Here is a 24,779-nt window from a genome sequence, read left to right as displayed (position 1 = left end):
GAAAAATTGAAAAGTGGTGTCTTTTGTGCATGTTCCAAGTCTTCTGATATTGTGATTTTGCTACATGCGTTGGTTAACAGCACTGACTGCTCTTCCAGAAGACCAAGTTTCAATTTCCAGCACCAACATGGTAGCTCACAACTGTCAGTAACTCCAGGTTCAAGGAATCTAATGCCCTCTTCTGGCATTTGTGTGTACTCTGTGTGCAAGTGATACACATACATACATATGGGCGAAACGCTCATTCATATAAAATAAAAACAAAAGTAAATCTTCATCTTCTTCTGGTTTTTATTAAATGATTTATAATGAACTGACCCTTCACCTCCACTACTTCAGCACTTGGCTCCTAAGACTGAGGACATGATCTTATGTTGACACAATGTAATTGTAGAATTCTGGAACTGTAAGACTGATAAAATGGTGTTGTCTTCTCTGAGATCTGTATTCATACTTTGCTAATTATCACAATAGTGGAATTCAAAATGTGTTTTTCCAAGCTTGGTTGCAGTCCATGAGCTTGATTGCAGCTATAGCCGAGCCTCCTCAGTCCCCTTTAGAGTGCTTCCTCCGCTCCTTACTTGTTGCCCATGACGGTGCTAGAGTGTATTGTTCCAGAGGCCGGTACCAAGGCAGGAATTTGAGTGAGAATAGAGATTTGAAATAAGATCCTAGGAAACATGATTAGGAGTGGGCAAATGAAACAGGAAAGGAGAGGGAGACAATATGTAAGCATGTTATCGAGCAATTAGCTGGTGCAACAAGATTCAAATGCCAGCGACAATGTGGATTCAAGGAGTTCTGAGAGGAAACATATAAATGCTCCAGTTACCCCCTACCCTGAGGTCAAGAAATGGGGTGCTTCATTGTTGGATGGAGATTGGTCCAGGGCGCTAGCTTCCTGGTGCTCCTGGTAGACTGGAGCAGATTTTAGTGCTGGTAGGATAAGCGCTAAGAGCAAAGGAGGATGCTAACTGCTGCAACTGCTCAGGTTATTTTGAAGAGTCTAGGCTGGTTGTGGAGTGTTCATCTGTTATGGTTGGTGTCACCACTTTCTCCCGTCTAGATTGCCAAGTACTCGAAGCATATCATACCAGGAGGTGCACAGTACACCGTGATTGGTGACAATGATTACACTAAGGTACTGTCTACCAAGTTCTTTCCACTGTAATGTTAGTTTTCACTTTCTAATAAATAACCTGTAAGAAGCACGTTGAGACTGAGAATAAATATACTTCTCCCTATTGAATTCCCACCCAGTGATATTAACACATGGGGCAGTTTATAACACTGTGACCTAAAAGGTTCTGGAGACTCCTCCCATTGAGAGTGTCAGCTACTTTCTTTCTCTTGTGTTTCCTAAAGTACTTTTAAAAGTGTATTTTATATGTATGGGCGTTTTGCCTGTGTGTGTATATTGGTGCATGTGTGTGTGTGTGCATGTGTGTGTGTGTATATCTATATATATACAGGCACAGTCTCTCTCTCTCTCTCTCTCTCTCTCTCTCTCTCTCTCTCTCTCTCTCTCTCTCTCTCTCTCTCTCTCTCTGCCACTGGCAAACATAAACTATTACCACCAGAGTGAGGTACAGTGGACGGTGCAGTACTGGCACCTTAAGGGTGTTGACATCAGACTGCAACCACTGAGTGTCTGCAGGTACAGCCTGGATAAGCACATCGTGAATTTCTGATCCACAAAATTCTGCTAACAATTAAATACCCCAGTGATCTGGAAAAATAGCCAGGAGCAATATAAGTGGAATAAAATCAATCGATGATTTTTGCTAGAATCAATTATTCTGTCAGTGACTGCTAAAGGGCCATTTTTAAATTCAATCTATCTTAATTTATTACATGGACATTGCAGATTACTCTTGCTAGCCAGCTATATCCCTCTTACTGACAAATCCTCAAAATCGTTTTAGAATTACTTCTTATCATACTATTTCCCCAAAGAACCATGGGAGAGAAACCATTTCTTATTAATCTTTAACAAATAGTCTAGTGGCTGCTGTGTCAACTTCTTCTAAAGAAACGGCATTTTGTCCTTCATCTGGCTAAGCATCAGTTGTAGATCCCCATCAGAAAACACCAGGGACCCCAGAAGCACCTCCCTCTTCCATTTCTGATCACACCATCTTTATGTTGCCACATCTAATTTATGTCATTTTCTCAATCGAGCGAGGTCCCTTTAAAATCGCACTTTCAAAAGGCAGGTATCATAAACAGACTGTTAACCAGCCACCAGTCCCCTTCTGCCCCCAGTGTGTCTGCTGGCCTGAGATTCGGAGATTGTCCTCCCTGGTCTGAATGAATCATCTTCATAAAGTGTACCTGGATGTCTTTTGACAGGGCGAGCACATGAAAGTGACTCCAAATTGGGCTGCTTCTCCATAAATTAGCTGGGAGGATGGATGAAGGGAATCAAAGAGGGCAGGACTCTCCAGATCTTTTAGGGATGTGCACAACAGTAATAAATCTGGGTCTTAAAATAGCTGGTGAGCTTGAAACACTAGAGAATCTCGAGGGGGAAATATTCATTGTTTGGAAGAGGAGCTTGCATATTATCTGGAGCAAGTGAATATCGGCTTCATCTCATGTAGCCCATACGCCAAAGCCAGGCTTCTGCAGAGGTATTTTGTACTTTATGAAAATTTAAGGACCTACTAAGTACTTGATTTTGTGATGGAATTTGAGAAGAGTGGTTAGAATGAAGAGACGTGGGGCTGAGGATGTGGCTCTTGCAGAGCAATAGGGCTCAATTCCCAGCACCCACATGATGATTCACAACAACCCATAACTCCAGTTCCAGAAGATCCAATGCCCTCTTTTGTCCTGTCCAAGCACCAAACATGTGTGCATGGAGCACATACATACACACAGCCAAAATACTCACACATGACAGAAAAAATAAATTTAATTTTTCAAGAGAAATAGAAGATCTTTTTCTTGGCTTCAGTGAACAATCCATGCATGAGAGGACACACACAGGACACACATCCAAGTGTGACACTTCCTTGCATTCTTCTCTTTCCCCTCATTTCTTGCCTCAAATGTTCCCCTTCCAGCCCCAGCCCCGGCCTCAGCAACTAAGAATTCAAGTTCAAAAGCTGGATAACCTTAGGTGAATTATTCATTCTTCGAGTTTCTTGGACAATCAAATGCGGTGATAAATGCACATCGTTTCTGATGCTGATTTGAAGGCTGGAGTTCAAATATTGTATCTAGCATCTGACTACCCCATAAATAACAAAACTCCATGAAGACTGGTTCTTCAGCCTTCTTATCCTCTTTCTGTCCTGCTCTTCCCTCTGTGCAGCACCTAGAGCTGAGTGCCTGTGTTCGATTGCCTCTCATCCCATACAATAGGGGAGGCTATTGTCTACAAGTCAGCTACCACCCTCCCAAGGGACTAATAAAAGTATTGATCTCATGGGAGGCTGTGGGATTCAATGTATTCGTGTGTATGAAATCGCCTTAATAGGACCTGGCCCTCAGGTCCTTGATCATAGCATTCCTTCCTTTTTCATTCACATAAAAAAATGAGCATAACTATTATTCCTTATTTATATGCTCCATTTATAGTATTCATTACTGCCATTATTACAAAAACTAGGTTCTAAGGGGAAGAGGATGCATGAAGGAGTGGCCTGATCGCATTTTCTTTAGCTGGGTTATAGGCCTGCTCATGGTGTTTCTCATTATACATGGGGAAGGAAGAGGTTCTTCAGGGCATCACGGTCAGGTTCTGCCTACAGCCCTACCATTCCACTCTGATACTCCCTCCTGACCAAGGGTGAGGACAGAGCCAAGGAAGGCAGCAACCATGTTGAAGGAAGGAAGAACAAAGGCTTCCTTCCCTTATCACATGATTTGCTTGGGCATCACCTGCCCCAGGAGAGCCACGTCAGTCAGACTTGCAATCTTTTATTCCCAATATCTGTGTCAAATAAATAAATAAATAAATGGCAGGCAACAGCAAAATGAAATTTACTAACCCATTTCATTAAACCCAGCATGCAAAAATATTATCAGATCAGCTTATAATCAACATGAAAATGACTGAGTCATTTTATGGTCTTGCTTTTGCATGTTTTTTTTTTTTTTTTAATCTGTGTTTGTTCTATACTTACAGGAAATCTTCGTGGCAGTCCATCACCTTTCAGATGCTTAGAATGTCGATGTGGCTACTGTTCTGGACAGTGTAGCTTTGAAGGTAGACAGGGTGGGAGGGTCAAACCACAGTTCTGATTGGTGGCTGGGAGTCCCCAGTAAGTGGCTTATTCTCTGAGCCCCAGTTTCTTCAATTGTACACTGAAAAAAAAAACCAAAACTCATCCAAGCACCGAAAGGCATATAAATAGTAAAACACTGTGCACAGAACCTGGCACATGGCGGGTACCTAACAGATGCTCATCCCCCTCTCCTCTAGCTTTCCTGTGTAGCTTTCTGAAGGGATTACAGTTACTCACAACTTCACAAGAGTGCTATCCCAGGGTAGATAGCACACAGCGCCTGATGCTTTTGCCTGGCTTTTCATCTTCTGCTCACATCTTTTCCCCTCACATTGATGCTGGCAGGAGAGCAAGGAAACAAAGAAGCAGGCACACAAACAAACAGGAAATAACATGCAGCGTGGGTGCATCTCTGATACGTCATTGGGTGTTGGTGAAAGGTGGAAGAACTAGGCCACAAGAATTTGGCCTGCAGGGCTGTATCTTGCCTTGGGTATTTCTTTTTTTTTCTGCTTCCTGTTCACAATAAGATAAATACCCTCCTTCATCACTCATACACACTGCCATGATGGTCTTTCTCACAAACTTGGGGTAATGAGCACTATGTGTCCCCAGGAAAGGTGCACCTAGTGTTTGTGGTTGGGAGTTTCTTATCTGTCAAGGACAGTGCCTCACACATAGTTAAAATGTTCCAAGGTTGAACACAGAATGATATTGACAATAACCAGGGTTGTTCTTAAGGATAAATACCATCAACCACTCTGTCCTATAGTTTCTAGAACTATGGCTATGAATTCTATCCTGGGCCACCATTTCATGCTTGGAATCATTAGGTCTGAACCACTCCCACTTATCTTGAAGATAAGTATTTCTTGCCTCAATATCCTTGATAAAACAACAGGTCTATGGGCAGAGTAGAATCTTGCCTCCAAAGCATTTGCATAAATTAGAGACATGCAGGCCTCATAGGCCTCATAGGAGAAGGGCAGGAGAAAGGGAAGGGAAGACAAGAGCTGCTAAAACGTGCTTCTCTCCATCTCTAATTTTGTCAAGAGCCAGCCTCCATATATATCCCTGTTAGCACTTCTGAGTGTAAGCCTGTCTTCCAGATGGCGGTGGAAAGGCTTGTAAGGCATATTATTCCTGAAAAAAAAAATCTCATTAAAAGTGAATGAAAGCATGAATTTTCAACACGCCTATTTCAAACTATACGAATTTTTAAGGAAATTAGATGTCTGTGACTTGAGGCACACCTGAAGCTCTTTAGAGCTCTGAAAGTAACTCAGCCACCCACACAATGACCTGCATTCTCTCCCTGTGTGAGCACTGTCTTGGGCATGATAGAGGTCACGTCACATGAGATGAGGTCTCTGTACTCCATGCACTTGTAACAGTATCCACATATGTGGGCATTCTAAGGGATAATCTTATCATGACTAAAACATGTATCACATTTTTTTTCTTTCTGGATAAGACTTTCAGGACTTGGTACTCCAAAGATCTGAAAAATTCCTTTGTCCTGCTTAGATGCTCAGTGGATTTGGTGTTAGGCCAGGCTAGTGCTTCAGGTGGCTGCAACAAAGCCCAATATGGTGATATTTTATTTGTATTAAAATGTTATTTGTATGTTAATAAATAATGTTGCCCGGGGGTCAGAGCTATTAGCAAGCCATAGGAAAGCAGGGCAGTGGTGGCATACGCTTGTAATCCCAGCACTTAGTAGGCAGAGCTAGGTAAGTCTCTGTGTGTTCAGGGATACAGCCAGTATTGGATACACATGCCTTTAATCTCAATACTAATCATAGAAAACCTGGAGGTCTATACAGACAGGCCGTGACGAGGCGGTCATGTGGTTGGGTTTACAACCAATGAGAAGGCAGGACAGGAACTCTATATAAAGACTTTAACACAGGGGTAGCTCTGGTTCGGAGAGGTAGGACCACCGCAGGAGGAAGGGTAAGGTTTTAGCTCTTAGCTCTGACCTCTTGACTTTCTTCTTTGCATTGGTTCTGTGGTTCTTATTTAAAAAGACGGTTGGTTCCATCTACAGCCCAAAGCTCATCCCGTCACGTTCACCCTCCACATTGTCTTCTTGCTCTACACATCCAGTTAGAACAATGTCCTGATGAGTCAAGCTCTGATGTCTCTTGTGCTACTTCCTTTACACTTCCTTAGCTCCCTTCCTCACTACACCCTGTGTCATCTCAAAAGATCCCCCAGCTCTCTTCCTTACCATCCTCCGACCTTCTCTGTGCTCTTACCATCCTCCGACCTTCTCTGTGCTCTGTTAGCAAACCGACTTTACAAAACGCACATCTGCTTTTGAGCAATTCCTATGCATAAACAGATGACCACGCATGAATACCAATGATGACTAACTCGGTGACTTAAGCCAACACATATTTGGTATCTTTCAGTTTACGTGGGCTAGGCATCTGGGAGCCATTCAGCTGGAGACCCTCTGCATCAGGTTCTCTCAAAGTTGTAATTGATTTGGCAAGAGAAGGGATTTTGATTGAAGAGAATTTGTGTAACACCTCATCTTGAAGAAGAACACAAAGAAGTAAAAAATGATTTCTCAGTAATTCTCTATATCAAGCTCAACATTTCATATTCTTTCCTCTCTAGCCTGCTCCATACATGCTCCCCAGAGCTCTAGCCCTGATGACCTATGGGATGCACTCCTGACATGCTGGGCTCTTGAGTTCAGCAGCAGCCTTACTCCTGCCTTTCTCACTAATTGCATTGTTCTCCCTGGCCTTCCTTCTTTCCCCCCAGGAATCAACTGCAACATTATCCTTTGATGCTTTTCTTTCCTCTGAAGATTAGGGTGTCTGTACCCCATGGACATATCAGTTCGGGCCCCACAGAATCCTCCACCCTCATTGTCAGTATATATGTCCTTTTCTACCAGAGTGGAGTCTGTCTTTTTTGTGTCTCAGTTGTCAGTCATAATAAATGACACCTATACGTGTTTAGTTTGTGGTTCAGTAGAGTATGCCTTTAATCCCAGCACTTGGGAGGCAGAAGCAGATGGATCTCTGAGTTCGAGACCAGTCTAGTTTACAGAGTTAGTTCCAGGACAGCCAGAGATACAAAGAGAAACCCTGTCTTGAAAAACAAAACAAAACAAACAAAGAAAAAAATTATAGTAAAAAAAACTATTTTATGTGTCAAACAGTATTAGCGATATTGGTAGGGAAGTTAATAAAACTGAAACTCAGAGAAATTGGATTTATCCCACAGCCACTGGGTTAATTCATGTCATAGACAAATGCTGACCCTGAAATGCTGTTCCATTTAGGGACCTTTAGGAGTCAGTACTTGGGTTTAAGGGAAAAGGATAGACAGTAGTTCTCTAGATCTCTTTTCTGAGAGTTAAAATAGAAGAGGACAAAAGGACTCTCAGAAAACTCAAGGCCCACTGCTTGGTTGGCCAGTGTGCTGCCTGCATATTTGGAGGAAGGAGTGCATGACCTTAGGCCCTGAGAACCTTCCATTTGTACCATCTGGAGGGCTGATGGGGCAGGCACTACTCATAAACATGGCCATCAGTATTTCCTCTGAATGGTCCAATTATCCTATGGCTCCTCTGTTGAGGGGAGACATGCAATAAACAGGGATGAGGGGAAGGAAGAGGCTCTTCACTAGTCAGCCTGCTGTGTGGTCCATGGGAACAGGGCAGCGATTCATGAAGCTTTCCAACCATGTGTTAATAAGGCGCTCTCATCAATTTAAGAAATCTCAAAGTTAGGAAACTCATGAATGCTTAAGCTAAAGTCGCTTCATAGTGTTCGAGCAGAGAGGCCCCTTTCCCTCTGTTAAACAGCAGTGGTTTTTGTTCCACTTTGTTTAAAAATGTATTTGTTCTATTTTTATCTCTATAAAGTAGTGTAGTGGCTACATTACTAGAATGTATTATAAACAAACAAAGAAAAGCATATAACATAAACCTTAGTGAATCTAATTCTCTCTATGAGCTGCTTCTACTCATTAGTCTTCATATTAGTATTAGGATGCTTCCTCCCTTCTTCTGCTCTGGTTATTCCAGTATTGGTGCAATTCTGTGCTAGACTCCCTTAAGAACTTTAAGGATTTTGAGGGTAGATTTGACAATAGACCCAGCAAAGCAATATAGTCACTCATATGTTATAGTAAATGGCAGCACTTTATAACATTGCCAAGGAAGCATGGCTCTTCTCTCCAGGATGGAAAAGGCTGGTAGGAGGGCTCCCATGAGTGGCAAACACCGTCGTCCAAATGGATGCCATTTGTTGAAGTGCGGTGTGTGCTGTGTACCTTCCGTCCTAGCTTCTTTTTTTTTGTTGTTGTTATTAAAATGCCCCAACCAAAAGTAACATGGGGAGTGAAGGATTGATTTCAGCTCACAGATTACAGTTCATCATTGAGGGAAGTCAGGCTGGGGACTCAAGCAGGAACTTGAAGCAGAAACCTTGGAGGAACTATGATTGTTGGCTTGCTCACACGTTCAGGCTTAGATACTTAAAAAAAAAAATACAGCCCAGGACCACCTGACCAGGGAACGGTGCTACCCACTGTGGGAGAGCCATCTTATCAACACACGGACAGACAGGCCCTGAAACCGCTCTGATCTGGACAGTCCCTACACTGAGACTCCCTTCTTAGGCAAGCTAACAGTTAAGGCTAGCTAGAACACCTCCTAGGCATTGTTTCAGTTAATCATCACAGTGACTTACCAGAGCAGAATTAACATTCCTGGTGTTAACGTAGATGAGGGAGATGAGCTTCGTCAGTGCTACCCTGGCTATTTGTTTAGTGTATGGCAAGATGAGGAATCAGAAAAGGTGAGTCTAACCCTAATTCATACTTCTTATCTAACTAAATCTGCGTTAGCTGCATATTTGTACCATATTCACGCTGCTTATATATACTTACATAGCTGCCATATTTACAGCATAGTCCCCCATGCACTCACAGCATTTGGTATTAAACTATTGATCACTGCCCTGTGCGGGTCATTGTCAGGGCAGCAAGGCCCCTTCTGTTTGATGCTACCCTTCTTGGCACTTTGTTAGGAGTCAATCTCTAGCACAGCATTTGCTATTTCCTGTATGCACCATGTGCAAGAGAGCTATGGAGAGAAAGAGGGATGCTTTGAGCATTGGAAAGTTGAAGGTTCTGCAGGGCTAGGGATTCTGACAAAATTTCTTCTTTTGAGGGTTTGGAGAGTGAAACAAAGTCTTACAATGTTGCCTGACTGGCTTGGGAATTGCAATCCTTCTGTCTCCCCTTCTCAAGTATTTGGGTTACAAGTATGTAATTCTGTTGCAAATAAATAAAGAACTGAATAATAACCTAGCTTGGGAAAATAAAGACCAACTTGTTCTTGGGGAATATATTCATAATGAACAGCTGAGTAACTGTAGATCTCTCTCTGTATACTCAAAGGCCTCAATGTTGTCTTTCAAATGGAAGCAATCTCAAATCAGCTTTAATATACTAATGTGTGCTAATGTGAGGATTGGGTTATATATTTAATAAAAAATGATAAAAACCATGAAGTCTACTTTCCCTCTGTTTCAGATGTCAGTAAGTTTCATGATAAATACAATTTTATTATATCATAACTATAGCACTAGCTACTCACTGGCAATTGTCTGTTGCCATTTTCTCTAGATGAACACTAAGTTGAGAAATTGTAGCAGAGACAGAATGAATCTACAAACCCCCAAGTATTTACTATATGGTTCTTTATAAAATGCTGGCCAGTCTCAGTGGTATAAATTCAAATTTCATCAACCAGTTTCCAGAAGGCTGAAGTTTTCTACAAGTGATAACAAGAAGAGAGCTACATCTTTTTAGGATTTGACTCTATTTGACTCTGGTCAGTTTGTTCAAGAGATCTGTAACTGGAGACCAAATACTTGACTCATCATTGGTGCTTTTCTGTAGCCCAGACCCTATTGGTTCTGTGGTCTAACAGCCAAGCTTTAGAGTGAGCTTTGGAGGCAGGTCAGGACCTCATTAGGTCCCTTATACATGCAATATGACTTGCAGTTGAATACCACTTTGATCTTTGTTTTGTTTCCTGGAAGCAGAAAAAAATGAACCTATGGCATTGCCATGGACATTAGATACTTCTGACTGATGACTGTTATTGTTGTGATTATTCTCCTTGCCTGGGTTAGATAAATATTTTGAGAGCTTCTATGAAAACATTTGGACCTTACGAAAGGGTAGTGAGAAACACATGATTGGAGAGGAGAAAGGAAATAGAGATCTGATTCCAGGGAGTGAAGTAGAAAGGATATTTTCCTTGAACAGTGGTACCTTGGAAAGGTTGACTTGAACACTGTGGGAGTCTTCGGTGAGTTCACTGGTCTGTCAAGGCTGTGAAGCTGAGAATGTCTGGGAATAATAGCTTCTATTTAAGTCAAGTGTAGACACAGGAAAGGGAGGCTCTTTTGTGCATCCTATAGCTTTCATGAAGGGTTTGCTCCTGTAGGCTGGAGTGGTTGAGCCACGAGACTGCAATGAAATTGTCATCTAAGGGGTCTGTTTTCTCCTCATTCATTAATTCACTCACTCATTCATTCATTCAACATGCATGTAGTATTTTCTATGGGCCAGACACTTTGTTAGCAACAACAAAACAAATAGCAATGAGGAATGCATGGTCTTTATCATCACAGAGCAAATGGTTCTGTAGGTGAGGCATGGATGAAAGAGGAACTTCAAGTAATATATGTATGTCTATGTCAAGAGATGTGAATCTAACTGGACCTCACTCAGAAATCCAAAGAAGGCTGCACACCTCGAGGAAGAAGATGTTAAGGGAAGTTTAGAGTCCCAGCAAGAGATAGGGAATGGGGAGAGGAGGCCTGGACATTCTGCATGGGCTAAAGGATATGCACTGGACAGGCCTTTGAGAAGTGGAGAAAACCCCCCACTAAGAAGAAAAACAAGCATGAAAGCCTGTAAGCATTCATTTCTGGTCTAGATTTGGAAAGAGAGATATGCTTTCAGTGTGAAAGACATCATTTCCCCAGGCTGAAATGTTCCAGTTTGTCCAATTTACATAACAAGGCATATTATACAATGCATTGCAAAACATATATTAATTGAAAAGGTTAATGTCGAAAAGGATTAATCTCTTTTTCCTTAGCAACACAGACCTAATTAAATCTTCCAGAAGCAGATGGACAATTTTACCTTCCAAATCGAGATATTTATGTAAATATCACTGAACTAATTGATACTCAGCTGAATCAAAGGAAGGTAAACAACACGCTTTCAGGGTGTCAACAGTTGTGGTTTGATTTGCTGCATTAATGACTTCCTGCAATGAGCTATTATCCAGAGAAGATTCTAGGATCTAATTTATTTCCCTGATTGTTAGAGTCACACTGAAAGTGAGTCCTGTTTACAGGAAGTTTCCATGTGGAGACAGAGCTTTGCACAATGTTGCCTTGTTCCAGTGCAAGCAAAGTCCCCAGAAAGGTGTTGTGGCTCTGCCTGGGCATCAGTAATTTAGGGAAGATGAAGATTAAACCTTTATACCCATGGCATTGAATGGTGTGTCCAATGAGTCAAGGCAGTGTGAACATGAGGAAGGGTCAAGACTGGAATTGTACAGTTCCAAGTGCCCTACTTGACTGGCTTCCCTAGGAACCAGTTTGGTTGTCTCAGTTTGTGTAGACTAGGTATCTAGGCACAGCTTCACTGGAGACTCTTCTGCTTCAGGGCATTTAACCAAGTGACTGCAATGGAGGTGTCCAGGGCTGAGGTCTCATGGGACTGGAAAAAGATCAACTGCCAAATTCACTGAGCTAGTCTTCCATGAATGGAAATCGCAGCAAGAAGATAGATGAGAAATTTCGTTGTATCATTTTCTGCTCCAGGTCATAGCGTCCTTAGTAAAATTGTCCTTATATTTTTTTGCTTTCTTCAAGTCCTGGGATTCTCCCATTCTCCACTGACTTCCTTGTAACTGGGTCCTTTTCACTTTTTGGTCTTTATCTGATCATCATGGAACCTCAATTATTCTGGCCTCAAATACTCTCTCCATCAGGAGCACATTGTGGCTTCCTTGATCTACACTGGGGGTCTGATTCCTTCTTGAGCACCACTCCCATTAGATGCTAGATAACACAGAAAAGAACTCCTTCCTCTGCAGGATTCAACTAGCTGGGCACAGAAGGTTGCATGTCAAACACTCCTGGTGTTTTGGAAAATTGAGGTTGGTCTCATGACTTTTTTTTAAAACAAAACTCAGTGGCAATATCTGGGGGCCTCTGCAAATTTGGAGACTGCAACCTACTCTCTTCTTGTGTCCCACATCCAGCTTCTCATTCCAAGTCCTATTTCTTCCTTTGTTTCTTCTAGGGACCTGGTTGTCTAGGATGGCAATTGAGAGCACACATTTGCAAGGATGATACCTTAGGTTCAAATGTGTGAATTTCCTAGTGGGTAGAATAGGAATAGAGTAGAAAATGCAAGGCACGGGCTGAGGAGATGATTAGTCGTTGAAACACTTTTAGGTTGAGACCCCGAAACCTCAACCAAATGCTAGGCACTGTGGAGTACACTGGGCAGGTGGAGATTGGAGAGTGCCTGGTACTGGTGAAGCAAGCAGCCTAGCCTATAGAGTGAGCTTCAGGCTAGCCATAGACCCTGTCTCCAAGGGTTGGGTGGCCTTCCTGAGGAATGCCACACAAAGTTGTTCTCTGGCCTCCACATGTGTACATGCGCATCCATGTGTACATCAGGGGCACACATGTGCATTGAAAAAGAGAAAATTCTAGTCATATGATAAGCAACCAGTCCATGTATGCCATTACTTCTGTGTCAAGAGAGGGTCCAGAATAACCTGCCCCTCACCCGAATCCCTTGTCCTGCTGAGGAGCCGTCTGTATTCATCCTCTCACTGCCCTCCAGTTCAGCTAGCTGCCCTCTGCTTCTTTACACCTCTCCCTGGCAAAGGCCAGATCTACATACCCATTCTTGACTCCACTTTCCAGTAGAATCAGTGTACCCTTAAGGCAGTCAGGTGACTTGTTAAGCAGACCCAAGTCGTCTAGCCTCAAACCGAGATGAAATTGCTGCATCCATGTGAATGTACTTTGCCTTATCTGTTCTTCTTTGCTAAGAGCACTTATCCATCAATTTTTCTGTCATCATTTTTATGCTTCTGACCAACTCCCAGGCTATGATTCTCCCCTTTCCCACCCCATAATTGGCCTTGTCCTCCTCTCGTTCACCTGAAGATGCTGTAATATCACAGACAAGTTCTTTGTCCTTATCCTGTCAGTGCCTGGAAGGAATTGAAGAGAATTCTGATAAGCTATATTCTTGGCTGATGTCTCTGTGACCTTGCTTATATTACCGAAGCCACCTGAGTTGGGTAGCCAGGAGTGGTAACCTGCAGACTGAAAGTCCGTCTGCATTCCTATATGGCAGATGGGGGAGACCAAGTGTCAGGGGTGAAGGAGAGCAAGTGTCTTCCCAAGGTTAAGGGCTAGTAACTGAGCTGAGAACCAGCAAAGCACAAAGGTCACACTAGTGGTCACAGAACCAAGTGCTACCCATGCATCCTGTGTAGAGGCACCAGACGTATGCTGCATCTCAGGACTCTGCCCCTCAAGATTTGTTGTTCTGTTTGTTAAATTCACTTTGAGACACCCTCTTTGGAGGGCTGGCATAAGGACTCCATGGGACGGTGCATGTCATCTCACGAGGCATGGTTTTGTGTAGTCCCAGGCAACTGTACACCTAGCACCACTCTGACCCATCCCTTTTTAGGCATCATACTTGCTGGCTACCCCTTGTTTCAGGCATGTTCATATTAGCTATGCCTCCCTATACCTTGTTAATGTCCTGTTCTCTGCCCGAGTTAGAATGGTTCTGTCTATATTCTTCACAAACCCTTTACTCTACCGCCATGATGTTAACGCGACATTTACTTTACTCAATTTCCTGCCTGTCTCATCCACACATTATGGGTCCCTGTAGGGCACTGACTAGGTCATTTGTAAGCTAAGATGCTAACAGTGCACTTGATATTTGACAGGCTGAATAGAAAGAAGGCTGTTGCACTGATGTGGCTTCAAGGATAACTACATTCTCCCACGTGATCTTTGGAGAGTAATAGGACCACCTTGCATTTTTACTTTCACACTTGTAAAACAGAACTTGCCATAGCCGTGGTGGCGCACGCCTTTAATCCCAGCACTCGGGAGGCAGAGCCAGGCGGATCTCTGTGAGTTCGAGGCCAGCCTGGGCTACCAAGTGAGTTCCAGGAAAAGGCGCAAAGCTACACAGAGAAACCCTGTCTCGAAAAACCGAAAAAAAAAAAAAAAACAGAACTTGCCTTGGCTCCCTTCAGCCAGCATGAGAAAATACCACAAACCAAGAGACTTAAACTATGATAAAACTATTCTCTCTGACTTCCAGAAGACAGGTGTCTTGTCTGAACTGCATCCTTCTTGGAGCTTGGCGAGACAATCTGTTCTATGTCTCTATCCATTTTTGCTGTTCCCTAGCTATTCATGAGGCAGCATCCTGTTACCTGGCATTCCCTGTAATGTGCCTCTTATCCAAATATTCCTCTTCTTTTAAGAACATCAGTCACAGGATTAGGACCCATTCACAACCACCATGACCTCATCTTCACTTTATGACCTCTGCAAAGATGTCTATTTCCAAATAAGTTTGGGTGTCAGGAACCAGATATGGGACATACTTTATGAAACACAATGATGTACCCCTAACAGTGAATAAAGAATAATCATTATGAGGTCTATTGCTTAATAATTATTTGCATATATTTTGCTACTTCTCTTTTCCCAGTTCATTAAGAATTGTACTGTTGTTTCACTTGCAGATGAGGAAACAGAGACCTAGGGAGGGTCAGGTACTTGTTAACGATCACACAGACAGGAAGTGGAGAAGCGGGCTACGAATGTACAGGCTGATGTAATGCTCTTACACTTAAGACTTACATCATTCAGAATGTGACATCTCCTGGCCGTGTGGGTGAAATGAGACCATGCACATGGGATTTTAAGTCTAATGCCCAGGAATCGAGAGGCGACTTAGATTTTAAGAACACTTGTTGCCCCGCAAGAGTACCCAGGTTGGAGTCTCCCGGCAGTTCACAACTCTGTAACTACAGTCCCAGGGGATTTGATGCCCCCTTCTCACCACTATAGGCACCAAGCACAAACACGGTGCACATACATATGTGCAGGGAAAACACTCATTCACATATAATAATAAACAAATCTAAAAAGACTAAAACAATACAGTCTGATGTCTGACTTGGCAGATGATTAGCACTATGAGTCTCCTTCTAGACTGTGATATGTTTCTGGGCCACACTGCCCTCTTGCTTCAGAGTTCTCACCACCATGCCTCTTCCTTTCCTTCTTCCTTAAGCTCTAATTACACCCCTGATGTCCTTCTGTTGAACGCCTGATAGACATCACAAACATAACACATCCATATCACACTTATTGATTTTACTTTACAAGTCAGCCTTGTCCTCCCAAGCCTTTTTTCCCCTTAATAAACGTTATTGGCATCCACCAAGTCACTCATGCTATAGGCCTTGGAATGATCTTTGTTTTAGCTTACAAAGAACCAATTCTCCTCCTTCACTAAAATGTCCTGTCTACTTCCTGAATGGTGAGTCACTTCTCACTGTATTCCCCACAACAACCCTGCCCAGGCCTCCTTACTTCTCATTGACAAAAGTAATAATTCTAACTAGCCTCCTTTCTCCAAGCCTGGGTCCTGAGCAGCCAGGGATTGACCAGAGAGTCTTTTGCCTGTGTTTTTCTGACATTCATAAAACGTCAAGTTTTTTTTTCTTAAAGTTTTCCTCTTATATATATGATAAGATCATGCCATAACTGCTGTCAGCCCCTAGAACCATCACCCCGAACACATTTCTCTACCCACCCGACCTCTTGTTTTTCCTTGAGTATGGCAAACTCCTTTCTGTCTTGGAGCCCATGTGAGAACCATTTTTCATGCTTAGATAGTTCTTCCTCCAAATCTGGTCATCAGAGGTTTAAGAAATACTGGTCTGAGACTCCGAGGGTATAGCTTCAGTCTTATGTTCTATTCCTGGGACATCATTACAATCAGAATGGAAGAGGGTGGTTGGTGTCTTTGTTTGCTTTCTATAGCTGTGATAAAAACACTGACCAAGTCCCACTTCAGGTAAAGAGCTGATTTCATCTTACAGTTTATAGCCCATTGTGAAGGGAAGTCAGGGCAGGAACTCAAGGTAAGAACTTAAGCAGAGCACGGAGGACTGCTGTTTACTCGCTTGCTCAGGCTACTTTCTTAAACAACTAGGATTACCTGCCCAGGGGTGGCACCACTTATAGTGGGCTATATCCTCCCACGTCAATCATTAATCAAGAAAATGTCCCACAGGCTCACCTATAGGCCATCTGATAGAGGTATTTTTCTCAGTTGAGTTTCCCTCTTCTCAAGTTACTCTAGCTTGCATTGATTTGCCAAAAATAAACAAAGTCCAAAAAAACCCAAAATCCCCAAACCAATAAAAACACACACACACTTAAATTCTTCATGAGCCATTCCTGGCTCACAGTGGGCTCATGTTAGCAAGTTTTAAATGCAGGGATAACGTGTGAGATGTGGCATTGACAACCGGAGACTCAGCTAAGGAGATCATCATCCTTCCGAATTCTCCAGCCAGCTTTTGTGGCAAAGCCTCTGTCTTAGAGAAGACAAGTAGCTTCTCATTTCTAGCCTTCTACTTAAGGGTGGCATCACTAATCCTATGCCTGCTGCCTGCCAGGCAGCATTTAGTGCAAGCAGGAGTGGCAGAACAAGGGATGGGCTGCCCTTCACCCCACGCGGGAAGTTACCATTGGGTCTGGCTCACGCCTCCATTTCTGGCCACAGCTTGGGAATCCAACCCCTAGCCAAACAGATGGACAATGGTACTGATGAAATAAAGATATTCATGTAAATATCATAGCACAAGTTGATGTTCAGCTGAACTAAAAGACGGCAAACAGGCCAGTACACGGTATTAACAGCTGGGAAGATAATTTACTGCATTAACGACTTCTCTCAGCAAGCGGCTGTCTGGAGGACAGAGAGCCAGGATCAAATTCATTTTCTTGATCAGCGAAGCTGAATACAGAGGTGACACCTGGTACACGGAGTCTGATGAATCACACAACTCGTAAATCACATGACTGTGATAGGAAAATCCTGGGGTGCTTACACTGGATGCAGCTCTCTTGGAAGGCAGCTTTCCAGCAAAATTTAAGTAGCTTTGTATTCATTTATCACAGCTTGAGGGCCTACCATGTGTCACCTTGCTAGTGCTGAGACTAGAGATACGATGCAGTGCAATTACTCTCATTTAAATATAATCTATTTAGAGGGGCGGAGTCATAACATAGCATTGTAGAGACATGTGCTAGGAATGTCCAGTGTGGGAGTAGGTCCAAATGCTTGTACAGGGTTAAGATTTGTGTAGAACCCCTAAAGAAGATGATATTTAACAAAAAAAATGAACCAGTCAGTCTAGGCAAGCAAAGAGCATGAGCAGCAGTATGAAATTTGGAGAACTTTGATTAGCAGGATAATAAATGGGCTTAGGGATGCAAAAAAAAAAATGCACTCAAAGGTGAGGTGAGGGTAGTAGCTAGAGATCTCCAGGTCTTGAGGAGATATGTTTGTATACTTCCATTTGATTTCACATGGAGATGGATTTAGGAACTAGAAGCTGAAGGAGGGCTTCAGGTAGAGAATTCATGCGGAAGGCTAACAGGTTGCTGAGCGGGAGGACTAGGAGGATGATTACCGTGAGGCTGATACAGGGATGACCCATGCACAGCCCGTCGAAGGAGAATTGTGGATGTACAATAGGTGAATAGAATTGGCACAGGTCATGTGACACAAATGGATAGGGCTACGAATTGAATCAAGTGACGTTTTCATGGTTCAATTGAAGCCCATCAGCCCCCAGATGGAAGGAGAGCCAAGGGGGAACATCTGTTTGCTGAATCACACAGCCAATGATACCAAAGAGCACAGATTTCTCTCCCTACAACGTCAGGCAGCAAGGCTCTCAAGTTGTAGCTGGCCTGTGATGGCTGCCTCTCTAGGGTGTTGTGGAGCCCGAGAGCCTGCTGCTGCTTTCTGCCTTCAGACCAGATGAGTACCTTCTTGCCAGACTACGGCTCTTCAATATGCACAGTCATCGTTTCAAACACTGGAGAACATTCAAAATTTAGGGTCCATCTTTTCTCCATCCATTCTGCAAACCCAGTTTCTCTCCCTTCTAAGTCTTAAGGTTCCTATTTATTAATTACAGGGCCTTCTTATTCTCCACCCACTTACTCTCTATGCCCTTAATGATTAATTTTCTGTGGCTGCTGTAACAGAATGCCATTAACGTGTGGCTTAAAATCACGGAAGTTATTTTGTCAGTTCTGGAGCTCAACATCTAAAACATACGGCTCTGGGGCCTTGCTTACTCAGAAGGCTCCACTTCCATAGTTTCTTGTGGTGCTGGCACTCCTTGGTAGTCTTTAGCCTGCCTGTGAGGTGTAACATTCTGGTCTCTGCTACACTTGTCACATGGCTGTCTCTCTTTGTGTTCCTGCATCCAACATTCCCTCTTTTTCTAAGACACTGGCTTAGAGGCCATTGTAACTTATTATGACTGGTTATAAACTTGACTATATCTGCAAAGATCTTGTTTCTAAGTGAGGCTGAGAGTGTACATACTGCAGATTATCTCTGAACTTATCTTTTGAACTTATCTTTTGCAGAGATGGAGTCTGACCTACACCATTTTTGTTCCAACCTTCACTGACTCCTGACTAGACAAACTTCACTGGCTTGCCAAACACTCTGTATCTCTCCAGAATCACACTGCCTTCTTTTAATTGTTATTTTCTCATAAATGTGATAAGATTCACCCCCCCCCCCAAGACTCCAAGGAGGAAGGGCTTATTTTGGCTTGAGATTTAAGAAGAGATACACTACATCATGACAAGGAAGGTAGCTGGCCACACTGGACCAAGAGTCGGAAAGTGGAGAACAGACTGAAAGTGGGCCTGGGCTATAAAACAGGCCCCCTCTCAGTAACCAGCTTCTGCCAGCCAGGCTTTATTCTGTAACGGTTCTACAGGCTCCAGAAACAATGCCAACATCTGGAGACCAAGTGTTCTAACACACGAGCCAGCAGAGGACATTTCCCATTCAAACCACAACTTTCTATTCTTCCAGGAGAGAGAACATTCCAAAACATGAACTATCTCCTTCTCCCTTGATGCTTTTTATGTCTGCCCCATCCAGGCCAGCACCCTCAGAGTATATGATTACTCTGTCCCTATTAATTTTCCTACATTCTCTTCTCAAATTCTATTACTTAGAAAAGACAAAACACAATTGCATCGATACCTGCCTCTTTATGTCCCTGAGCCTTTGTACCTCCTGTTTTCTCCATTTGAAATGCTCATTTTGCTTTATGTTCTCAGCAATCTCTAATCATTATATTTATCTCAGCCATGGTGTCTTATTACAGCAGTAGAAAACTAATCAAAACAGGCTCAGGGGAACATGTTTTAACCGATTTTTTATTATTATTATTATTATTATTATTATTATTATTATTATTATTTTGAACTAGTCACCTTTTACTGCACATTAGTTCTCAATAAGAATATAAAGATTCAGCCACAGCTACATTTGTTGTGGATGGAAACTAGGCAGCTGGTTTTACTTAGGGGTGCAGTGCTCTTCATACTGGCCCTCCTTAGTGGTATGTGCATCACACTCACGTTGAGTTCCTTGTAAGAAATGTAGTAGCTGAGAAGCAGGTAGGCTGCCAGCATCACGTTAAGCCCCACAATGCTGCCTTCCCAGATGATGATGTACTTCTTGTAGTCCTGGTCGTAAACTCTCTGAAAGGCTCCCCCAGTACCCCTGGGGGTGAAATCCCACACCAGCATCCAGGTTGTCACTGTGACTTCCATGAGCTTCTTTTTCTTCAGGGGCACAATGATGCCATTTGCAGTCCTGGTGTCTGCAAAGCCCTAGATTTATTATATTAAATTGCATGTATGTGCCAGGCGGTGGTGGTGCATGCCTTTAATCCCAGCACTCAGGAGGCAGAGGCAGGCAGAGCTCTGTGAGTTCGAGGCCAGCCTGGGCTACAGAGTGAGTTCCAAGAGAGGCACAAAGCTACACAGAGAAACCTTGTTTCAGAAAAAAAAATTACATGTATGTCTGTGTGTGGGTATGTGAACTTCAATGCAGGTGCTTGAGGAGACCAGAGGTTCAAATTCTCCTAGAGGTGGAATTACAGGTGCTTGTGAGGCACTTGATGTGGGTGTAGGAACTGAACTTAGGTCCTCTGGAAGAGAAGCATGTGTTTTAAATTACTGACCCACCTCTCCAGCCCCAAAGCACATACATATTGAATAGTCTTTCCCAATGTCTTTCCATTAACTTACTTTTAGGACTTCTAGTCTACACAACAGAGGTATTCTGCTTGTTTGGTGACCATACGATTGAAATGAGGGAGCAAAATCTTGCTGCAGGCATTGACTCATGTTCTTACACTTGTTCACAGTGGGAGGAGATTTAGTTTTATAATCATTTCCAAAAGGTGGCAGAGTGGCTTGATTCTCCTGAAGGCTTCATCATCCATGCTTAGGGAATGCTACAGTTCTTACAGAGATTAAAATCAACTGGAGAAGCCTGTAAGGTCTTTTTTAACCTAACTGTAGGGAAATTTATTTGTCTTCTCACTGAATAATTTAAAATTTGTATGTCTTAAGCCTTGACTGAGCATTGCATTTTCTTCTTCAATACATAACTATACAACCCTTTCAGGTTATTACCTAGTAGCCTACTTTCTAAAGAACTTTGAACTGTAATTAAAGTACTGCATGGGGAGAAGATGGAATGTACATGGCCCCAGTCTTAATCTCTTGATAACCAGAAGTGGTGGGGTTGGGATTAATTTCTTTTCTTCTCCTTTTATTTTGAAAAAAAATTAAAAATATTTTTCATACAGTTTATTTTGATCATGTTTCTTCCCCTCCCATAACACCTCCCAGATTCTCCCCACCTCCCTACCTATTCAACTTTATGATCTTTCTCTTTCCTTTAAAAAAATCACAAAAATGAACATCAAAAATAATCAAAAGACCAATAAGACAAAAAGAGATTGAGAGAGAGAGAGAGAGAGAGAGAGAGAGAGAGGAAAAGAGAAAAAGAAAGAGAGAGAAAGAAAGGAAGCAAGCAAGCAAGCTAAAACAGTCTATACACACACTGTCTTAGTTAGCATTTTTTATGTCTGTGAAGAGACACCATGACCACAGCAACTCTTATAAAGGAAAACATTTAATGGAGGGGCCTCACTTACAGTTTCTGAGGTTCAGTCCATTATCACGGTGGGGAGCCTGGCAACATGCAGGCAGATGTGGTGCTGGAGATGAGAGTCCTACATCTTGACTCAGAGGCAACAGGAAGTTGACTGTCACACCGAGTGAAGCTTGAGAAAAGACCTCAAAGCCCGCCCCCATAGTTACACACTTCCTCCAAGAAAGGCACACCTACTCCAACAAGGCCACATCTCCTAAAAGTGCCACTACCTTTGAGAGCCATTTTCTTTCAAACCACCACAAACACACAAAACAAACAAACAACTCCCCCCCCCCAAAACAAGTAAATAAACAAAACACAGAGTTCATTCTGTGTTGGCCAATTATTCCTGGGCAGAGGATCTGCCCTGGAGTGTTGTTGGTCTGTCTATCTATCTATCTATCTATCTATCTATCTATCTATCTATCTATCTAATTGTAGTGACACTTCATTAAGAAAAACTGATTTCCCTTTACCCGTGGGTGTAACAGGCTTTCTCAGACTGCTAGCCCCTGAATCAAGACACAGAGACTTATTATTAGTTATGAATGCTCAGCCTTATCTTTTACTTGTCGAACTAGCTCTTATAGCTTAAATTAACCTGTTTCTCTTCATCGCCGTTTTGCCTCGGGTTTTTTTTTTTTTTTTACCTTTCTTTCATTCTGTATGTCCTGCTCTATATCTGTCTGTCTGGCAGCTGCCTGGCTGGCCCTGGGCATCTCTCTCTCTTTTTTCATTTGTTCTGTTTCTTCTCTGTCATTCTCTAGAGTCTAGATTCCTCCTCCTACTTATTTTCTCTGCCTGCCAGCCCATCCTATCCCTCTACTGCCTAGCTATTGGCCTCTCAGCTTTTTATTAGACCAATCAGGTGCCTTAGGAAGTCAAAGAAACACCTTTACATCATTAAACAAATGCAACACATCTTTGCCTAGTTAAAGTAATAGTCCACAACAATTGAGTATTGACTGAAAATAGTTTCTCGGTTAGGGGTGGGACCCCTGTCCACAACCTCCTTTCTCGGTGCCAGGAATCCACCCATGCAGATCTTGTGTGTCCTACCATAGCTGATGTGAGCTCATATGTGCCTCAATCTTCTGGCTTTTACCATCTTTCCATCTCCTCTTCTGCATAGAGCCTTGAACCTGGAGGAGAAAGGGTTTCTCTGTCTAACAGTCCTAGCTGTTCTGGAACTCGCTCTGTAGACCAGGCTGGTCTCAAACTCACAGAGATCTGTCTGCCTCTGCCCCCCGAGTGCTGGGATTAAAGGTGTGTGCCCCACCCTGGTGGGGTGAGAGGTTTGATGAGAACATCCCATTTAGGATTGAGTGAGTGCAATTTTGGACGGATTTCTTTACATTCAGAGAAAAAAACTTTTCCCTTAGGATGGCAGTAGGTTCTTACATAACTTAATGTGTACAAGTACATGGTTCTGTACTTGACACAAAATAGGTAGTCAGCAAATGCAGGTTCTCTTGCAAAGATGGATGCACTTCTCTTAAAAAGTTTAAATTATTATTTTATTTTATTATTTTATTTTATGTGTATGGGTGTTTTGCTTACATATCTGCTCACAAAGGCTCGAAGAGGGTGCCACATCTCCTGGAACTGGAGGTATGGATGATTGTGAGCTGCCATGTGGGTGCTAAGAACTGAATTTGGGTCCTCTGGAAGAGCAGCTAGCGCTCTTAACAGCAGAAACATTTCACCAGTCCCAAGGTAGACTTCGTGTGTGTGTGTGTGTGTGTGTGTGTGTGTGTGTGTGTGTGTGTGTGTACATTTATTTGTGTGTGGGTGCATACATACATACATATGGAGGCCAATGATCAATGTTATATATGTTTCTAAATTGTTGTCTACATTATTTCTTGAGACAGTCTCTCACTGAACCTGGAGCTCTGGCCATATGTTCCGAGGATCCTCCTGTCTTTGCCTCCCCAGAACTGGGATTATAGTAATGCCCCTCCATGCTTGTCTTTTACATGGATTTTGGGGATATGAACTCAGGTCCTCAAGCTTGTGTGCCAAGTGTTTTTTTAACTGAGCACTCTCCTCAGCTCCCAGAAGTCTTCTTTATACATCCAGTCCACATCCTTTTGGCTTGGGAATCATAGTCATAGAAAGCATTTATTGATGAAAATGAGCTTCTGTTTTGATGGGTTAGCAGTTCTGATAACATTTAGAGGTACACGTTGACTGAATGTTTTGTTCCTGAAAGCAAGGACATTGAAGATCTTAATAATTTTATTAAGATGTAGAGTCCCCAGCCATGGTCTGAACATCTATATTTCTAACAGGCTACAGACATTGTCAGGCCTGGTAATCATGGTTAATATTGAGAAGATCTCTAATGAGGAGTCCTACCAGTATCATATGCTTACTAGTAGAGTAGGTACCCCATTCTCTCTTCCTAGACAACCTGACACTACAACCCCTTTCTATTCAGGCCATCCTCGTGGCTAGTAGCTGTTGAATGAATTTGTAGCAGGAAGTGATGAATGTCTGCTTATAGATATCCTGTGATTTTTTTCCCCCTTATCCTCTTTCTTTGCTTGTCAGTAAGCTGCACATCAAATCTCTTAGCAGAAGTGCCTTGAAGACACGGTCATCATCATCATAGGGAAGGCACTGTGATCCCTGATCCACAACTTAGAATACAACTTATTACTGGGGATACCTAATTAGACAATGGCCACATAGGACATGTTTGTAGGAACCTGATGCAGTTTCAGTTGGTTATTACAACAGAAGGCCTAATTCCCTGACTATGACAATGATATGCTAAGCTTTTCCCTTAGTCTTTGGAGTAAGATGCTTGGCAATAGAATTTCTGGGTCTCATTTTTCAGACACTTTTACATATTAATTCCATTGTTTCAGGTGACTATTAACATTTTGTGGGGTCTGTCACTTGAAAACATTTGAGAAACACTAAGAGGAACCAGCCTGAACTCAAGTCTTAGGAAACTCCAGCATCACATTGTGGGCTTGTTGCTGTTCAGGACCTCACCCCATCCATCTTCATTACTTTCCTTTGCACCAGTTTTCTCAAGCATCCTGCCTCGGGTAATAGGACTGTTTCATAAGCCTCATGTTCAAAAGCTTCAGTGAGCTGGGGAGTGTTAAGGTAGAGTAG

The 24,779-nt window shown here is 42.7% G+C and overlaps 1 long non-coding RNA gene across 1 annotated transcript; it reads right to left on the bottom strand.

Moving 5' to 3' along the window:
• Positions 1–21,955, bottom strand: LOC128116247 (uncharacterized). Its single transcript, XR_008220421.1, has 3 exons — positions 21,649–21,955; positions 4,134–4,314; positions 1–671 (listed from the first exon to the last, which is right to left on the bottom strand). It is a non-coding gene; the product is annotated as an uncharacterized LOC128116247 (long non-coding RNA).
• Positions 21,956–24,779: the final 2,824 nt, after the last annotated feature.

Source organism: Peromyscus californicus, unplaced genomic scaffold (assembly GCF_007827085.1).
Source record: "Peromyscus californicus insignis strain IS unplaced genomic scaffold, ASM782708v3 Scaffold_20__1_contigs__length_68692818, whole genome shotgun sequence".
Classification (NCBI taxonomy): Eukaryota; Metazoa; Chordata; class Mammalia; order Rodentia; family Cricetidae; genus Peromyscus; species Peromyscus californicus.
The sequence above is the reverse complement of the archived record's forward strand: the minus strand, read 5'-3'. Positions and strand labels throughout refer to the sequence as shown.